This window comes from Microtus ochrogaster, chromosome 5 (genome assembly GCF_000317375.1).
Source record: "Microtus ochrogaster isolate Prairie Vole_2 chromosome 5, MicOch1.0, whole genome shotgun sequence".
NCBI lineage: Eukaryota > Metazoa > Chordata > Mammalia > Rodentia > Cricetidae > Microtus > Microtus ochrogaster.
Genome location: NC_022012.1, coordinates 31615364 through 31635866, shown reverse-complemented (window position 1 = coordinate 31635866; position 20503 = coordinate 31615364). Strand labels below are relative to the sequence as shown.

The window sequence follows — 20503 nt, the reverse complement described above, 5'->3', positions numbered from 1 at the left end:
ATATACAATGTGTTTTCACCAAAGTCACCCTGAATCCTTTCTCTGTAGTTCCTCCCTCCAACCTCCTATCACTATACTCTCACAATTTCACCCTTTTTGTTCTTACCTCTTTAATTTTTTGTGTCCACTCAGTATTGTCAATCTGTATATGAATGTAGGGATATCTGTGTAACTATAAGTATTCTCTACAGGGCCCCATTCTTGAAACTATGTTTCTCCCAGTAGCTACCAACTAACAGTAGTTCTTTTCCTTGAAGTAGAACTTCATAACTGTATCTTTCCTCAAGGCCTGTATTTTGTAATGTTTGATTTTACACAGGTCTTGTGCATACTGTTGATACCAATGTGAGTTTATTTGAAAAATAAACATGTTGAGGCCTCAAAACATGGTTTCGGTGTAATTATCTATCACCTCTGACTTTTCCAATTATCCCACCCTAATTTACCTATGATCCCTTTGTCTTGGGAGAAGGGCTATGATGTACAGGTCCCATCTAAGACTGAAGACTCCCAAACTTTGTTCTCTGCCCATTTCCCGGTTATGAATGTCTGTGTTAATCACCATTTATGCAAAAAAAAAACCTCACATCTCTGATAAAAGTTCAAGAATGCACCAATCTATGGGAATAGTTTATTATGTAAATTTATTAGGAAATAGTTTAATATTATATTCATGGCAGAAAAACAGCCATATGTACTTCCCTGGGGAACTATGACTATCTAGTCTCAAGTAGCTTGCCCTAAAAATTATGCTAAATGAGTTCTATCAGTAGAGAAGTCTGAAATCCAAACAGAAAGTGCTTTCTCACTCACAGAACACTTGCACCAATGCAAAAACCGAGGGTATATTCTGGCAGATCAGCAATTATTGTGGATCTTAGGATCCACAGCTACATAAAATTGATTATTTCTATTTGTCTTTGACATCATGTCTACACTGTAAGTGCTATCAAACTAGAAAATAGGGAACTTCTACTCAGATAAGAACTTCATTTCCCCATGTTTTCATTTGAATATATGGTATCTTCAGCAAAAGGACCTCACCATCAAGTTATGGGCATAATCGAGAGCAGTAGCAATGGCCTGTAATATTGGAGGATTCTCCGGGACACAACTAGCATACAACTCCCAACAGGTAACCTATTCCTGAATTTCACTTTTATTTGATAGCTTAAGGAGTTTAGGAGGATTGTTGTCTCCAAATTAGAAAGTAACTACATTTAGTTCTTTTTTTATACAGGAATATATCTTAAGATGTTTATACAGAAGAAGGCATACACACAACTTTCTCAAAGGTTTTAATGTTAGTTATCTCTCCCCAACTTCCCCCATTTATTATACCCTCCCATATCCTGTCCCACTGAGTCCTCCTGATGCATTAGTCTCCATTGTTCCTTCATCCCATCTGCTCTCCAGATTTACACACATTTTATTTCTGTCACCTTAGGCACCCTCCAAATGGAAAAGTAGGAAAACCTGTCCAATATACAGGATTCTTTGTAATTTCTGTCGCTAGATGAAATCCTATATATTAGTTTAGAATATCTTCTTTGGTACATATCAAACATACTTCTTAATAAAAGGCTATAATGTCAAAGAGAGTCTTCTGAGGCACTTAAAACAATTAAGCCTAACATGAAGGGGATGATCTATAAAAATTGTATGGAAGAATGAATGAATATGTGAACATCCTTTCCCACTTCTCTAAGAATGCATACTGGATATTGCTCACAATATTTGCCCCAAGGCAAAGAAGTATTAGGAACAAAAGTTCTTATTTATGGACAAAAAGGTAGGCAGTGATAGCAATCATAAAAAATGTTCAGTCACAGTTACCACCCAGAGGTAATTCCAGATTAATGAACAACAGAAGAAATAGAATAAAAAGCCATAATTCTCATCCATGAATATCACCCTGATCTTTGAAATAATCCTGAGAGTGCAAGGTGTCTCTTTACATACAATAGGTGCATAGACTGAAATCAGAGGAAAATTTGTAACAGTGCCGTATAATGAGGTCTGAAATGCCAAAATCTAGGTTCTGTTCCTTTTGTCGTGTTTTTGGGATCCATTAAAATGTTCTATTCTTTTGTGGCACATAACTAAATATTTACAGTACTTAGAAAGATAAATATGACCTGAGAATAATGGGGAAAATAACTAGAAGGGGGGGGGGAGAAGTAGCATGAGTTTCAGATGAAATTACAGCAGTGGGAACGGAAGAAATGGTGAGAAGACAAATAAATACAGAAACAAACATCAGACTATGGCAAGAACCACACATTATTTCTATAGACAACAAAGCACAAGAGTGGCAAAGTCTAAGGAAAAGTAAATAATAGAGCAGAAAGAATTTTCATGAAAGGAAATACCCCGATTACAGGTTTTTCTATTTAGGATGAAAAGAAATACAGTAATTGTTAAAATTAATCTCAATTCTTCCTTACTTGCCAAATTAACAAGGGACTAAAAATTCCCTAAAGCTAACATGAAATGTGTCCCTCAGGACAGATATTCCTTGGGGGGTCTCAAAATAATCAAGACTTTGTGATTCATTCAAAATGTTTTATGACAAGTTAAAAAACTTTTTTGTTGGTTATTTTTGTTTTGATTCTATTTTTTTATGCATTTCTCTCTTTCAGTAGCATACAAAGTGGCTTCTAGAATTATGAATGTTAGTTGGTGGAGTGAAGGTTCTATCTGGGTACTAGATGTATCTCTCCATGTTCACTGACATAAACATGGACAGCAATTAGGCCTTACTGTCAGGATTTGGTAACATTCAACAATTGTTTTGCCAATGGCCTGTGAGGTTTGGGAAGCCTGACTATAGGACCCTATTGGTCAATATATGTCAATAAATGTAGCCCTTTCTTGGGAGTAGATAATAGATTAGTGTGAGCTTACTCAAGTTAATAATAGTGAATAATAGAGTGAATATTTGTGAGTTATTATTTAGAGGCAATTACATTGGTATAGATTCTTGTATATTGATACAAAGTTAAATTACACTGAATTATATGCATGCATGTTTCTACCTCTACTTAAAATATTTTTATATATTGATATTTATTTATCATATCACAATGTACATTTCTACCTCTGATCATAATACTTATACATTGCTTACATTTTGAGGTCATTGTCCTCATTTTTTGCACAGTTGATTATTGCATAATATTCTAATATGAAGTCTTAGTCTTTAAGTTATATAGGTATTAAAAATTATAGATCAATAGTAATCTATGTTTGTCATAGTTAGACTAATCAGGGTCTTTAGATACATAGAGATTATATTCTGCATAGATAGGTAATCTTCAGCCACTATAAAATATGGCATTTAAATAACGTAGGGTTCTGTTAAAGTGAGACACAATTCCGGCAGCTCTGACCTATTCCTGAGAGAATGTTGAGCACAAAAAACACTCCACTTGGATTTTGTTTTCTTCTTGGCAAAACTCGCCTTTGGGCAAAGAAATGCCCATGCCTCAACCACTGACAAGGTACATGGTATCCGAAAATGGATAAGCGGGACTGTCCAGTCTTGCCAAGACAGGGTAAGAAGGCTTTGAAATTTTTCCTGCCTCTAAAAATGGTCTGTCTGTCAGTTATTCTAGGCCTTAGCCAAAGTTGGTTGTTGGTTGCTTCAACATTGCAAATGAGACTTTGGGTGATTGCCTAGGTAGCCAGTTGTCTCTGTCATTTGTTGCACATTTTGGAATTTGCTTAATTGCACTTCCTGCTTGTTCAAGTAATATTATTTCCTTTCTTGGGTCTTCAATGGGGTTAAAGACTAGATTGCAGTTAGTTTTCTCTCATGACTTGGCTAAGTTATTTATTATACAAGACTTAAATTAGTTAGGATAAGGTAATTATTAGATATTTGTTCTTATTGTATATAATTTTGTATTAGGATTAGAACTCTCTCATTTAAACAAAAGGGGAGGTACTATAAAAGTCATATAGTTACCCGCCAATTGGGGCACGGTCTCTTATACTATTTATGCCCATGTAGAGCATGCATCCAGCCTCTTTTCTGGCTGCAGGATTCAGTTTCTGTTCTCCATTCCAGCATAGGATTCTGTTTTATGAGTCTACCCCTAAATAAATAAGTGTCTATTTTTCTCAATTCTGAGCTAGTGTGGGATTTCTTTTATGCATCCTTCATCTTCAAGTAGAAGTTTTAGTTCCTGGAATAATATGTCTAGTATTGTCTTCAGCATTATATAGTGACTCCATTTAAATTCCCTTCATATGTATTAAGAAATGTCTACAGTAGAAGGTTTTCATATGACTTTTCAAAAGGACTTTAACCTTACCTGTCCCTTCCCATATTCTCTGAGAACTTCATATGTGCATTCAGTGTGTTTTGGTTAATTCAACTCCCATTCCTTCTCTAGCTCCTCTTATAACCTGTCTGTTACATCCTTCTTTCATATTTATATCCTCGTTTTATAGCCCATTGAATCAAATCAGTGCTGGTTGTGTCATCACGAGTGCAGAGCCATCAATGAAAGCATGGGATTCCCTGAAGAAAGCAGACTCTCCCTAGTCTAGTAGCCCTGTTAGTTGATGTAGAAATATAAACTATGGAGGTTAGAGGGGCTCCTGAGCCCATACCCCTTCTGAGAAACTATTGAGAGTTTATAGTTCCTAGTGGGGAAAGAGTCATTTATCTTTAAGAATGTATCCCCTTTTAAGCCAATCATGATCAAGTGGTTGACCCCAGATCCCTGAGTATATGTCTAGCACAAATAAGACTAGGTGGGTTGTTTAAAAACAGAGCAAACAAACAGAAAAGGACATGAAATTGGGAGAGATATGAGAGAGATATGAAGGTAAGGAGTGGATTTGGATATGAGAGGAGTTAGAGGAAATATCAGGAGAATAATATCAAATTACATTGTATTATATTTTCAAAATGTTAATAAAAATATTATATGTTAAAAAACTTGAAATGTACCTTAAGTACATTATATAAAATATTATTGTAAGAAGAGTTTTCTGTCAAACCCTAAGCTAGACATTATGATGAAAGTCTTTCAAATTTAAACCTCCAATGTACATGTAGATAAACATGGAATAAATGTAGACATGTTCAAAATTCAACTTTTGCAGCACAGCTGCCTTATCTCTTTCTTTCTTCTATTTGCACTAGGCCACATCACCCTAATTCAATGATAGCAAAGTATTTTAAATAGTAACCTGGTACAGGAGAATTGTCTGTATTCTGTCAGTCATATTATAAATAAGCACTAATTGGCCAGACAGGAAATATAGGTGGGAAAAACCAGACAGGAAGTAGAAATAATGTAATGAGAACAGGAGAATTCTGGGAAGGAGGAAGCTGATTCCCCCCACTTCTGCCCAGATCACGGAAGCAGCAGGATGTGATCTGTCCTACTGAAAAAAAAAAAAAAGGTACTGAGCCACATGGCTAACATAGATCAGAAAAATTGGTTAATCAAGATGTGAGAGTTAGCCAGTGAGAGGCTAGAGCTAATGGGCCAATCAGCTTATAATATATGGAAACCTATGTGTGATTTTCTTTGGGGCTAAACAGCTGGGGGTACTGGGAGGGACAGAAACCCCAACAAACAAGCAGCCACCCCCCGCTCATGTTACAGATTGGTGCCCACGTGGATAACTTCATCCACAAAAAGCCTGAGAAATCTTGGGAAAGACTAGACTAAAGCATTTCAGTTTTCAGCCGTACCAAAAAAAAAAAAAAAAAAAAAACTATGCTGTTTTAAAATACCGGCTTTCTGGGCCTTCCTGCTATGGACACAATTTTGCAGCTTGCTTCCTGGCAAGGACCTTAAAATGCTATAGAGTTATGGCACAAAACTTCTCCATATTCCTTAGCAAATTAAAGACCCATGTGGTCAAAAAAGAGAGAGATATACAGTAGAGAGAGATTCAAAGAGTAATAAAACCTCTAAATGGTTTACATTGTGTCAAAAATATATGCAGGCTAAAGGTTAAAGTTCTCAAAATAAAAAGGAAAGAAAGAGAGTAGCCTTGGAGGCAGAGACAGATGGATCTCTGTGAGTTCAAAGATAGCCTGATTTACAGAGGGAATTCCAAGACAATGATATACAGAGAACCTGTCTCAAAAAGCCAAAAGTTAAAATAAAAGAAATAGAGGTTAAAAATAAAGCCACGTAAAGATGGAAAATACACAGAGAATCTTGATACTGTATGTTATTATGCTCTCTTTGAATATTTAAATGCTGAGAAAGAAGCAACAGCTGCTAAAAGATATCTGCTTATAAATGCTGCAGAATTAATCCAAGATAGGTATTTTGAAAATACCTTGACTTCACAGTTGAAGTCAAAAGGTATGCTACTTTGGAGAAGAGATTTTGCTTTTGTTTTCACAGAAAATGAGAGGCTGTGGATTTACTCAACGTTAAAAAAAAAATCCAGTTTGATCAAGGAAGACAACCTGAGAAATCTCCTGCAGGAATAGATGGCCCAAATGTCTGAGTTCTTCATCCAGAACAGGTTCAAGATGCTGCCTGAGATGATCAAGACTCACAGGATACTTCAGTCAGGACTTGATAATAACTCTAAATTTTCTTTAGGTCCCCATAAGATTATCAGCGCCCCCAACCAGCTGGAAGTAGCCTGGAATACTATGCCCACATTCCCAAAAAAATGGACTATAGATATTTTCTTTTTTTTTTTTTTTAAAAAAAGAGGGGGAAGTGATGCGGGAGAATTTGTTTGTTGTTGGGGTTTTTGTCTGGCCCAGAACCCCACAACTGTAACCCCTCCACTAAGACATACAGAACTTCATCTTCCATTCACTCCTGACTCCTTACCAGTCTGTAATGTTCAACCAAATTGGTCAGTGCTGATTTAAAACACAAAGGTTCATGATGTACTATATTTTAATAACCTTAAAAACATAATATTAACTAAGCTGAAAGGTTCTGCATAACTTTAAATATTTGTCTATAAATCTAAAGTAAGTTCAAATCTTATTTTAATGCACTGAATTGTATTAACAATTTTCATGAAATATTAATTAACTAGGCAAAGATTATTACATTTTTAATGCTACAGAATGTTACTTTAACTGTATAAAAGAGTGTTACTTTTGTTTATGCTCGGTTTGTTTAATGATGTAGGGATGTGTGTTTAATTATGTCAAAATTTATTACATCTGCTTTACCTTGCCTGCCTCAGGTTCCTGATTGGGCTGATAAAAAGCCAAACAGCCTAAACAGAAGAATGATAAGTGTGACTACCAGGCAGAAAGGCTCTTGTTCCCTGTAAAGATCTGTCATTTGTATTAGTTTAATAAAATACTGATTGGCCAGTAGCCAGACAGGAAGCAAGGGTGGAACAATCAGATTAGGAGAATTCTGGGAAAAGGATAGGCTCAGTCTGTGGTATCTACCCAGATGCAGAAAAAGCAAGATGAAAATGCTGCACTGAGAAAAGTTACCAATCCATTTTGCTATTCACACATTAGAATTATGGGTTAATTTGAGAAGTAATGGCTACCTAATAATAAGCCTGAGCTAATAGGCCAAACAGTTTATAATGAATACAAACCTCTGTGAGTTCTTTTGGGACCTAAAAGCTGTGGGACCAGGCAGGAAAGAAACTTCACTTAACGTAAGAAGAGAAATATCAGCTCAAGAGAGAAAAGAGAAAAATGAGGAGAGAAAGATAGATATACCCAGGGCAAGATCCAGGCTGCTGCCAGCCAGTAAGCACAGAATAAGACATAATAAACAAGTAAAAACCTAAAAAGAAATGTGCCCAAGATAGGTCAAGCATCAACACTGATAATAAGTTTCTGTGTCATGACTTGGGAGCTGGTCGGTGATCCAAAGAAGAAAAGTCAAATACAAACAGTAGATGAGACAATGTAGAAAAACTGAGCAAACTTAAAGAATAAAAGCAGCAAAAAAAGATGCTGTACATTGAGATACAGAGAAATCAATGAAAAATAATTGAGCAAAGCTTCAGAGATCCCTCAAACACCCACAATTTGGATAGAAGAGAGAGGGTGTAATTAGGGAAAAAAATGAAGACACACAGCTAAGAACATCTATGTAAGAGATCATTGCTGCACAGTGGAATCATTGAACATTCTATATTCTCTGGTAGCAAATTTTATTACCTAATTTACATAAAAACTTCTAAGCAGTTATTTGCAGCAAGGTGATTAAAAGCTACCAACAAAATAGTGAAAAGTATGGAATATGATGAGGTGATTTAGTTTAGGACTTGGTTTGCTTTATATGGATATTTATAATTATTCATCAAACTACCAGAACTGCTTTGTATTCGGCAGTGCAACCAAAATATATCAAAATATTGGCCTGTGTATTATATACTATATAAATATGAATCAGTAAAATTCAAAACTACCCTTCCCAGTGAGATAATTTTTATATTTATTAGATGTTTTTCTCATATAAAGTATATTCATAGCTTCTAATTTGAATATACTTGTTTCTGATGATACTTTGTTCTTTCAGGTGTACAAGTAAAATGGCTATTTGAAAATCTGATCTGTTAAAAATTAAACCCATAATTTTCTTCAAAGGCCCAATGATATAAAAAATAGATATGCAAAGATGTTTTTAATTTTTATTTCTTTGTTAATCAAATAATTTTCTCAACCTGATCACAGTTTACTCCTACGGCTGATATATGGCTTTAGTGAAGTGGCTGGATTAAAACAAACTCAAAAAAATCAGAAACACTCCTATATACAAATAATAAGAGGGCTGAGAAAAAAATTAGAGAAACAACAATCTTCTCAGTTTTTATTTTTAGCTGAAAGTATGCATTTAGGAGGATTAATAAAATGGTTTCATAGAGGGATATATTTGGCAGTGATTAAATTGATCCACTTAGAATACCTATCACTCCACTCTTGTAAGCAGAGGCAGAGCTTTCCTTTTGTCCCAAATGCCCAGTCTCAAATAATCACACAAAAGCCTATATTATTTACTGACTGTTTGGCCTACAGTTTGGACTTATGACTAACTAACTTTTAAAACTAAATTAACCCATTTCTATTCCTCTACCTTTTGCCATGCAACTTCATGTTTTTACGTATTCTCTAGGACATCTTGTTCCTCTGGCAGCTGACGCCTATCTCTCTCTTTTGACTCCACCCCTCTTCATACAGGTCTTCACTTTGATCATTCTGCCTGACCTTATCCTGCCTTGCTGTAATACCAGTCTCTGGCCTCCATCTTTGGAGGCCCCATCCCTGTGCCCGCCAAAACCTTGGCCTCTTCCCTGAGGAAGGATGAGACAGCCTGCCAAAACTTTGACTACTCCCCCAGTCTATTTAAACTGCTCCCTGGAAAGTCTCCTTGTGGCCTTTTCTCTTTCCCTGGGTTGCCGTTGCCTCTGCAGCTTCCAGGTTTCCCTTGGGGCCACTGGAGATTGCAGAAATCCTATGAACCTGGACCTCCTTTAATTAGGCTCATTGTCATTTTGTATATTTTGAATATGTATTAATTCCTTTGGTTAAAAATAAAACCTGTTTGTCTTAAGGCAAGGGTTAGGAATTTTCCTAACACAAGCTCTCTGCCTATGCAAAAATCTCAATCAAGCCAAATGTTTTCCATATTACAGTTTGAATTGGTCTGGTAGCTGTAACAATAAAGATATTTTTCTTGGATAGATATGAACCTTAAATGACCCCATGTGAAACCCAAGTGTGTATTCACACAAATTCTCCCTCTATTCTATTGCAGCGACAGTGATACCAATATCTATGCTTACACTGATACTAGCAATGGCCGCTGTGTCAGAACTGTCAGCTGGTCCTAATCAGTACTAAGATTCTGTTAGCCAAGAGTAGTGGCATATGCCTATTAACTGTCCTCATAAGACATAAGTCAGGAAGACGATCATTTCATGGCCTCTCTGAGATACACAACACAATCCTGTCTCAAGGCAAAAGTATAAAAATAAGCACTAAAAACCTATGAAGAATCAAGGGTACATTTGGCAAGGAAAGTTGTATGAAATAAGTATTGTTTATATTTCAGGATTATGATACTTAAGACACAATATGTAGTACCTTTTAACTTTGTATGATGTATTAAATGTGTACCACAACAATTCTATTACTATCTGTCCAATCTCTAAGACTGAGACGACAAAGAGTTGAATCTTGCACAATCCAAATTCAAACCAAACCAGTTGCATTTCACACAGCCTACTGAAGGAATGAAGAGACAGGGCCAGAGGGCGCCAACATAGCTCCTAGTGCAGGTTCAGCTGGAATCTAACAAACATTGACCCACATTTGCATGTTTTTATCAAAAACCGAGCAACATCATCCATTCCACAGAACATGAAAGGTTTTTTCTTTAAGATTTGTTATTTCATGAATTTCACATAAACTTGCACATAGAACCTGGACTGCTTATAAATGAACATCTCCTAGGATTCCAAATATGGGGAAGAAAACAAAGTTCATTATATGTTTGATATCAGCTGGATTTTTATTGTGCTTACTGAGATCCACTCTTTTTGCCTGCAAAGCCCCAGTTCAACACAGTGTTGTAATTTTTCTTCACACTTGTATGCACATCATTCTGCTTAGATTTCTTCTATGCATGAATTTGTTTCCCATAACTATGGCTCATGATGGTCAAGATTGTTCCTGCCATTGAAGCTCTGCTCAACTTGTTCATCTGTTTAGATGTTCTGAGGCAATTTTGCATCTGTAAAGTCAACAGTCACCTCCTTAAAAAGGGTCCTGTGACCAAACAACCCAATATGATAAGACAGTTTTTCTCAGTACAAATACTGACAATTTGTATTAATTTATTCAAAACTTTGTATGTTGTTTTCCCCATACAGACTCATAAATATGAAATTCATTTTACTACCTTATGAGCTTTTAGCTTTCTGCAATAAGAAGTATCTTCAAACTTCTTCGAAGCTATATAATTATTTTTTTTTTTACCAAAGTCTAGATATCTCTATGTCTAGGATGGACCAGTACTTTAAATTTACAACTTCAACAAACTACATCACGTTGTGAAGACTTCTGAAACAGAATGACAGTAAAATTATAAATAGAAATAACTATGTGATAACAAATTAAGATCATATGATTTATTACAAAAAACAGAATATTTCTATACTGATGAATAATAAATATCTTAAGTTAAATTCTTTCCAGTTAAGACATAGCATGTATTTATACACACATGCCTGCCCTCAAGCCCATAAGAGGAAATCTTAAACAGATTCCCTTTATACTGAATAACCTAAAGTGTTGTTTTACTTTCAGTCTGCAAGCACTGGAATCACAACAGACTCATCACTTCCTTTTCACCAAACTGTGCCAGGCTATAGAGAAAAGAATATATTTAAAAGGGGCATTTCTGCACCAAATTTCAGCCTCTCAGAAAACAAAGGAACCTTTAAAATACAACTCCTTCCAAATATTTCCATGGGATTATTAACCAAATTATTTAGTCACTATCTCTAAGAATACTGAAATCAATATCTCAGTGGAATAGCAACATACGATCTCTAGATGTACCTTGATCCAAGATGTCAACACTGTGCTTAGGATGAATCTTTCTGAAAGAGCACTTTACTAGCAATGAGGAGATCTTGAATAAAAATCCCCAAACATACACTTACAAAAACATAAATATGTATATTTTAAAAAGACATCAGGATATTACCATTTCAGAACGTAATATCATCCAGAGTTTTGTACTTATATGGACATTATTTCTAAGGCTAAAGTGTACCATACCAGTAGATGGCTGCGCTAATGTTTTTATTTTAGTTTTCAATATTGAATAAAAGATATGTATGATATTGGAAAAATACAGTATAAACTGTTCTCTGTACCCTAAAAGAATGATGGTTAAACATCCTTCACTTCATTTATTTCTGGATTTTTCTAAATAAATACTTAATTTTGCACAGTATTAAATAATTTTGAACCCACAACAGTTTTTGAATTTTGATATGATTTTAGTTGTTTTTACTTTGGCTTTTTTTCAAGTTATGGATTAAATCCATGTAAGCAAATTAAATCCAGGACATAAAATTAAATCCATGTGAGCAAATGTTCAGGTAATAAGCTACTTTTCTAGTCCTCTCCCTAATTGTAAGACTCACATACCCTAAGATTTTCTTCCTATAACAAATACAGATTCTACTTAGGTTAGCATGTTTTTCCTCAAAGTTTTTCTCAGTGCAATGTGGACATCCTTATTCCTTAAACTGTAGATGAAAGGGTTTAGCATTGGACTCACAATGGCATAAAAAATGGTAGATATTTTATCTTCATCTCCAGACACACTGGATGGTTTAAGATACATGAAAGCTATAGCTCCAAAGAAAAGAGAAACAGCTACAACATGGGAGCCACAGGTGCTGAAGGCTTTTGACCTACCCTCTGCAGAATGGATGCCAAGGATGTTGGAAAGAATCAAGGTGTAAGAAATAAAGATAGTCAGGCTAGGCACTGTTACATTGACACCCACAACAATGAAAATAACCAGTTCATTGATGTAGGTACTTGTGCAGGAAAGCTTCCTGAGAGGAGGTATGTCACACATGTAGTGATTGATGATGTTGCCATCACAAAAGGTCAGACTTAGTACACTACCAGTATTGGCTGTGGCTCCCACAAACCCCATCACATAAGCACCTACCATCATCAAGTGGCAAATATTATGGGACATGTTGACATGATAAAGAAGGGGCTTACAAATGGCAACATATCTGTCATAAGCCATCGCTGTCAAAATGTAGCATTCGTCAATAGAAAAAAAAACAGAAGAAAAAGAGCTGAGTCATGCACTCAGCATGGGAGATGGTGTTCTGCCTCACAAAACTCACCAGCATTTTGGGTGTTATGACAGATGAGTAGCAGAGATCTGTGAAGGAAAGGTTGAAAAGAAAGTAGTACATGGGAGTGTGCAGGTGAGGGTTCAAAACAATCAGAACATTCAAGCCCAGATTCCCCACCATGGAGATGACATAGATTGCCAAGAAGAGGAAGAAGAGAGGCAGCTGGAGCTCTGGCTGTGTGTCAAGCCCAGCAGGATAAACTCCTTCAGTGAAGAGTCATTTTCTGAGGCTATTCCTTAATTCATAGCTGTGAGAAGAGTAAATAATAATAATAATAATAATAATAATAGTAATAATAATAATAATGGAATGAAATCTTAGCCCTCTTCAACCTTTACCATGAAAATGAGACTTAGCACCAGCATGGAAGGATAAAGTCACGCTCACTCTTCTCTGTGCCTCTGTTTTATAAACTTTAAGATCCTTAATCTCCAGAAATAAATATGAACATATAAAAGGTCAACTTCTTTGGAATAATATTGAGGTCATCAACGACCATCATTACTTCTGTATCATCTCTGTTCTGCTTCTACCTTGAAAATTTAGCTCCCATTTCAAGTTCAAAGGTAAAATCAAAAGAAAAGACCCTAAGCATATAACTCACTGACTCTCGCAGGTGTATTTTGAGGGGTGATGGAGGAAGGGCATTGGTTAATTAAATAAAGAAGCTGCTTGCCCTGATAGGTTAAAACGTAGGTGGGAGGAGTAACAGAACAGAACGCTGGGAGGAAGAGGAAGTGAGCTCAGAGACTCGACAGCTCTCCTCTCGGGGGCAAAGGCCTCAGAGAGACATGATGCTCCACTCTTGCGGGCAGAGGTGAGAGCTCTGCTCTCTGAGGCACATGCGATGAAGCTCCGACCCAGGATGGACGTAGGCTAGAATCTCCTTGGTAAGCCACCTTATGGGCTACAGCAGATTATTAGAGATGGGCTAGTCCAGGTGCGAGAGTTAGCCTAGAAGAGGCTAGATAGAAATGGCCAAGCAGTGATTAAATGAATACAGTGTCCATGTAATTATTTCAGGTAAAGCTAGCCAGAGGCAGCCGGGGTGCTGGGGACGCAGCCCTGCCGCTCCTATTACTACAGAGGGGGAAACCTAGCATGCTCTAATTCAGCACTTACCTTTGTCTATAGAGTACTCATAAATGAACTTAAAAACTCCTCTCCTCCACCCTCACAAAGGGGAAAGTAGAAATGGCACTGCTGAATTGTAAAGTGTATAGCCAAGAAAAATAATTTATTTTCTGTTTTAACTAGGCCTGGATTTCTGGTGATGAAGAAAATTAATTTTAGATAAGTGAACAAGAGCCCTCAGTCCTCCATATTAAGAAAAGCCATGGGATGGAGACAAGATTTTTGGTGTCATCTTTGCCCAGAATGCCTTCTCTATCCCAGAGGTTGGTAAATATCAAGTACTGATGCCACAAGAGCCACCTGGTGATGACTCAAGAGGCTTTTATGAGTTTGCAATCATAGGGACCTGATTAGTATTGGAAAAGCTTATGTTTTACAGCTATTTTTCCCAAGAGATCAGGCTTCTAAGTATACTACTTACAGATGACTTTAATAGTAATGACATTGACTTATTGGAGATATCCAGTATTGTTTTGTTTTTATTTTTGAAAGGTTTATAAATATATACAGTGTGTTTTGATCAAGTTCATACCTGATACTTTCCCTCCAGTTCCTCCTCTACCCTCACATCTTCATCTTTGCTTTTCTCTCGACTTTTAAACCCACCGAGTTCAGTCAGCACTGACTGAATGAATATGTCTGTAGAGACATCTACATGAGAATAAGAAGCCTCTCAAGTGCTACATTCTTGAAACTCACTGTTTCACCCATTAACCACCAACTGCCAATAGTTCCTCAGATAGAGATGGAACATCATGACCATAATCTCCCTCAATTCTTGAAATTTGTTTGGCTTGATTTTTCATAGGTCTTATGCAGACTGACGCAGCCACTGTGAGGTTATTTGAGCAGTGAACTTGTTAACTCCTGAAAACATTGTTTCAGCATAGTTACCCATCATCTCTGACTCTAACAATTTTTTCACCCCTTCTTTCCTTATAATCCTATACACTTGGGAGAAGAGCTATGATGTGGTAATCTTCCTACCTCAAGTTATGGATGTCTATGTCAATCATCATCTTCTGCCAAAAGAAGCATTTCTAATGAAGATTGAGAGATGCATAATCTATGGCTTAATATATATAATGGAAATTTATTAAGAGTCAATTTAATTCTATATCCACAGCAGAAAACTCGACAGGAGCACTTTCCTAGAGACTATGACCTACCTAGTCTCAGTTCATTCCAAGAACTATGCTAGAAATAAGATTTGTCTGTGGAGAAATCTGGAAATCAAAACAAAAAGGGCTTAGTAATTTTACAACACATGTACCAATATAACAGAGAAGGTGTATTCTGCCAGGTCAGCAATTATTTTAGCTCTTATTTTTATAACTAAATAATTAATCATTACTGTTTGCCTATAATAATAAGGCTAGGTTTTAGCACTACAGAATCTAGACAACAGAGGTGAAGTTTTTAGGAAGAAACAAGCTTTATGGTATCTTCCACAGTAGAATTTCACCATGAAGTTATGGGCATAATCAAGAGCAGCGGTAATTGCCTTTATTTTAGGGTGCTTAGATGGAACCCAACTGGCATACAACTCCAAAAAAGGTAGCCCATTCCTGAATCTCCATTTTATTTGATAGCCTATGGTGTCTAGGAAGAACGATGCCTCCCAATTAGAAGTAGATCTATTTAATTTGTTTTTTATACACGAATATATCCTAGGAAGCTCATACAGAAGTAAACATACACACAACTTTCTCAAAGGTCTTAATGTCAGTTATCTCTCCTCACACTCCCCCTCTATTCTGCCCTCCCATATCCTGTCCCACTCAGTCCTCCTGCTGCATTAGTCCCCATTCTTCCTTCATCCCACCTGTGCTCTGGATTAACACACATTTTATTCCTGCCACTGTGGGCACACTACAAATAGAAAATCAAGAAAACTTGTTTAATATACAATTAATTCTTCTACTGTCTATCACTAGATGAAATCCTATATATTTTTATAATGTTCTCTTTCATAAATATCACACATACTACTTAATCAAAATGTATAATATCAAATGAAATTTGTCTGTTTTCCTCACAGTTACTTTCAAGGCATTTAAAAAATTAAACCTGGCTGGGCAGTGTTGATGCACGCCTTTAATTTCAGCACTTTAGAGGCAAAAGCAGGTATATCTCTGAAGAAGGACGAAAGGGGAAGAAAAGGAAAAAGATAAAGAAAGTTCCCTAAATTAAGAGTAACACTGTGAGGAATTCTGATAAACAAAATACAAAACGAATATTGCAAGAGAAGATTCGACAAGTCTTATAGTAAAAGGGACACAGAAAAACAAAAGAAACAAAATCCTGCAAAACAATAGCCTAGGTGATAACTAAATCATAGAGTTGTCATGAACAGATATTGGAAAGAGTGAGCTTTTGGTTAAATTTTTACATTTAACCTTAAACTGGATATGAAAGTACAAGTTTGAAGTAGGAGAATATAGAAGAAGACTAAATGAGTTCAAAAACAAACACCAGAACACGAGAATAATCATGACTCATTTCTCTAGATAATAAATTATAAAATTAGTGAGGTCTGTAGATAAAATAAATAATAGAGATAATAGAGCAGTAGGAAATTTATAAAAGGAAATACCGCCAATTATAAGTTTTTCCATTTAGGATGAAAAGAAATACAACAACAGCTAAAATGAATCTCAATTTTGTCTGACTCTCCAAAATTACTAAGGGATCCAAAATCCTTAGGGCAAACTTAAAATGTGCCCTGCAGGATATGTATTCCTTGGGGGTACCAAAGAGATCAAGACTTTGTGATTCATTAAATATTTTCTATAAAATGTTAAAAAATTTTGTTGTTCAGTTTTGTTTTGTTTTGATTTTATTTATTCCTCTCTTCCATTGGCATTAAAAGTGACTTCTAGCACTGTGAATGCTAGTCAGTAGGGGAGAAGATTCTAGTTGGGTATCAGCTGGGTTTTTCCAAGTTCAATGACATAAGCAGTGTCAAGAATAAGCACTTACCATCTGGTTCTTGAGAAATTTCAGTAATTGCTTTGCCAATGGCCTATGGAGCCTGTCTATAGGACCCTATTGGTCAAGAAGTTAATAAAATGAAACCCACTCCAGAGCATGCAGTTTTTAGTTGGTGGCATAAAATGTGTAGTTGAGGTATTGTCTTCTGCATTATATGGTGATCCCATTTAAACTCCATTTGTATATATATTAGGAAATTTCTACAATAGAAGGTTCTTGTGTGGCTTTTCTAAAATCCTTTAGTGTTAGTTGTTTCTCCTCACAATCTCTGAGAAATTCATATACGTGTATTCACTCTGTTTGGTTATATCAACCCCCATTTCTCCTCCAGCTCCTCTTTTAGCCTGGCTGCCATGACCTCTTTTTATAACCCACTGAGTCAAACCAGTACTGTTTGTGTCACCACAGGTATAGAGACATCCACTGAAGCAGACTTCCCTGAAGAAAGACTCTCCCTAACCTAATAGCACTATTAGTTGATACAGGAATACTAAATATGGAGGTAAGAGGCACTCATGAACCCATACCACTAATAGAAGAACTATTGAGACACTATAGTTCATAATAGGGTGGAAGTCATTTTTTAAGGATATAATCCATGTAAGTCAATTATACTCAAGTGATTGACCCCACACCCATGAGTATATGCCCAGCACAATAAGACTAGGTTGATATTTTAAAAACCGAAATAAAAGTAGGACATGAAATTGGGAGAGGTTGGAAAGGTAAGCAATAGATTATGATATGCGAGGAGTTAGGGCAGGAGTCAAATGAATATCATCAAAGTAGATTGTGTGACATTCTCATAAGGCTAATAAAAATATTGTGTTAAAAAAGAACCTGAAATATGCCCTTAGTACATCAGAAGAAATATTATCGCAAGAAGAGTTTTCTGTCAAACCCTAACCTAGACTTTATGACGAAAGTCTTTCAAATTTTATACCTCCAATGTACAGGTAGGTAAACATGGAATAAAGGTAGACATGTTCCAAGATTCTACTTAAAAGGCTATCTCATCTCTTCCTTTCTTCCATTTGGACTGGGCAACATCACCCTAATTCAATGATAGTAAAAAATATCAAATGTTAACCCTTCCACTAAGACATACAGATCTTCATCTTTCATTCACTCCTGACATGTTCAACCTTATTAGTCAGCGCCAACTTAAAACACAAATCTTCATGTTGTACTATATTTTCAAAACTACAAGAGCATAATATTAACTAAGCTGAATGTTTCTGCCTTACTTCAAATATTTGTCTGTAAATCTAAAATTAGTCCAAATCTATTTTTAATAACTAAATGAAATCAACAATTGTTATAGAATATTATTTTAATGAGGCAAAGGTATTTTTCTTTTGTTTATCCTGCAGAATATTATTTTAAATGAGTAAAGGAGTGTTACTTTTGTTTATGCAGCCTTTTTAATGATGTACAGATGTGTTTTAATTATGTAAAGATGTGTTGCATCTGTTTCGCTTTGTCTGCCTAAGAACCCAAATGGTCTAATAAAAAGCTAAAGAGCTAACTGCTAAGCAATATAAGGATAGGGGACTGCTAGGCAGAGAATAAATATGATAGGACTCTAGACTCGAGAGGAGAAAAGTAAATGAAAGAATAAGGAGAAAAGAAAGAGGGACACACCCAGGACAAAAAGCCATTAATTTATTTTTATTCCTTTTTTATTGAGTTATACATTTTTCTCTGCTCTCCTCTCTTCCTCTCCCCTCCCATCCAACCATCTCCCATGGTCCCCATGCTAACAATTTACTCAGGACATCTTTTTTTTTCTACTTCCCATGTAGATTGGATCCATGTATGTCTCAGGGTTTTCATTGTTGTCTAGGTTCTCTGAGATTGTGATTTATAGGCTGGTTTTCTTTGCTTTATGTTTAAAAACCACTTATAAGTGACTACATATGATAATTGTCTTTCTGGGTCTGGGTTATCTCACTCAGTGTGATGTTTTCTAGCTCCATGCATTTGCCTGCAAATTTCAAGATGTCGTTATTTTTTTCTGCTGTGTAGTACTCCACTGTGTAAATGTACCACATATTCCTTATCCATTCTTTGGTCGAGGGCATGTAGGTTGTTTCCAGGTTCTGTCTATGACAAACAATGCTGCTATGAACATAGTTGAGCACATGTCCTTGTGGTATGATTGAGAATACTTTGGGTATATACCCAAAAGTGATATTGCTGGGTCTTGAGGAAGGTTGTTTCCTAGTTTTTTGAGAAATCACCATGCTGAATATCCAAAGCGGTTGTACCAGCTTGCACTTCCACCAGCAATGCAGAACTGTTCCCTTTACCCCACAACCTCTCCAGGATAAGTTGTCATCAGTGTTTTTGATTATGGCCATTCCTACAGGTGTAAAGTGGAATCTCAATTAAAAAATGTGTTACTGAACTGAACAGAGAATTCTCAACAGAAGGAGTTCACATAGCCAAAAGATACTTAAGGTCATGTTCAACTTCCTTAGCAATCGAGGAAATGTAAATCAAAACAACTTTGAGATACCATCTTAAACCTGTCAGAATGGCTAAAATCAAAAACACCAATGATAACCTATGCTGGATAGGATGTGGAGTAAGGGCAACAGTCATCCATTGCTGCTGGGAATGTAACCTTGTGCAACTACCTTGGAAATCAGTGTGGTGGTTTCTCAGGAAAGTGGGAGTCAACCTTCCTCAGGAACCAGCAATTCCATTCTTAAGAATATACCCAAGAGATGCCTAATCATACTACAAAAGCATTTGTTCAACTATGTTTATAGCAGCACTATTTGTAATAAGCAGAACCTGGAAACAACCTAGATGCCCTTCAATGGAAGAATGGATAAAGAAAGTGTAGCACATCTACACATTAAAGTACTACTCAGTGGTTAAAAAAAAATTGACATCTTGAATTTTGCTTGCCAATGGATGAAAATAGAAAACACTTTACTGAGTGAGATAACCCAGACCCAAAAAGATGAATATGGTATATACTCACTCATTAGTGAATTCTAGCCATAAACAAGGGTCATTGAGTCTGTAGTTGGTGATCCTAGAGAAGCTAAATAATAAGGTGAACCCAAAGAAAAACATATATTTATCCTCCTGGAAATTGAAAGTAAACAAGATTGCTGGACAAAAGTTGGGAGCACGGGGGTGGGGGTGGGGTGGGGGAAAGGGAGACAGGGAGAGAGAAGAGAGAAGGGGAAGATTCTCAATGGGGTGGTTGAGATGGAGGAAGGGTGGATATGGGAGCAGGGAAGAAGATATCTTAATTAAGGGAGCCAATTTAGGGTTGGCAAGAGACTTGGCTTTTGAAGGGTTCCCAGGTGTCCAAGGGGATGTCCCCAGCTAGGTTCTTGGGCAGCAGAGGAGAGGGTGCCTGAACTGGCCTTCTCCCATAGCCACACTGATGAATATCTTGAATGTCGCCATAGAACCTTCATCCGGCGATGGATGGAGATAGAAACAGAGACCCTCACTGGAGCACTGGGCTGAGCTC

The 20503-nt window shown here is 36.4% G+C and overlaps 1 pseudogene; it reads right to left on the bottom strand.

Moving 5' to 3' along the window:
* Nucleotides 1-12179: 12179 nt before the first annotated feature.
* Nucleotides 12180-13121, bottom strand: LOC101994458 (annotated as a pseudogene).
* Nucleotides 13122-20503: the final 7382 nt, after the last annotated feature.